Here is a 509-nt window from a genome sequence, read left to right as displayed (position 1 = left end):
ACATATAAGCTCCAGAGACAAAATACCAGCTGATAAGACTCAGCCGTGTTGGTAGCCTGATAAGGTGCAGTGCAAATTCTGTTTCTTGGTCCAAACCCCTGTAAAAGTTCACCTATCTCTGTTTGGAGCAGCAAACAGCAAGTCTGCCTGTGACGTGCAGTGACAGAAAACCACACAGCCTCGAGTGAAAAGTGGAAGCTGGGAGGCAGAGAGGGAAAGAGGGGAAATAAAAGCATGAATATGTAAATATTCCAAATTAAAAATTTCATCATAGCTTAGAAGAAGAGGAGAACAGCCGTGCTGCTCATGCTGATAACTCTGTGAGGCTTGAGTGACTAACGATAAACTTCATGGTGCATTCTCAGATTTATTAATTATCTGCTGCTGATAAGATAAATTTGGCATTGTTGAGCTAATTACCGTCACATGATAACTGTCTAAATCTGTCTAATTGATAGTTTGAAAGCGGCTTTGAATTGAGCTGAACTAGAACGGCCAACTTTATCGAA

The sequence above is a fragment of the Pundamilia nyererei genome, unplaced genomic scaffold (assembly GCF_000239375.1).
Source record: "Pundamilia nyererei isolate P.nyererei 1_Seehausen unplaced genomic scaffold, PunNye1.0 scaffold00025, whole genome shotgun sequence".
NCBI classification, from domain to species: domain Eukaryota; kingdom Metazoa; phylum Chordata; class Actinopteri; order Cichliformes; family Cichlidae; genus Pundamilia; species Pundamilia nyererei.
Note: the sequence above shows the minus strand (reverse complement) of the source record.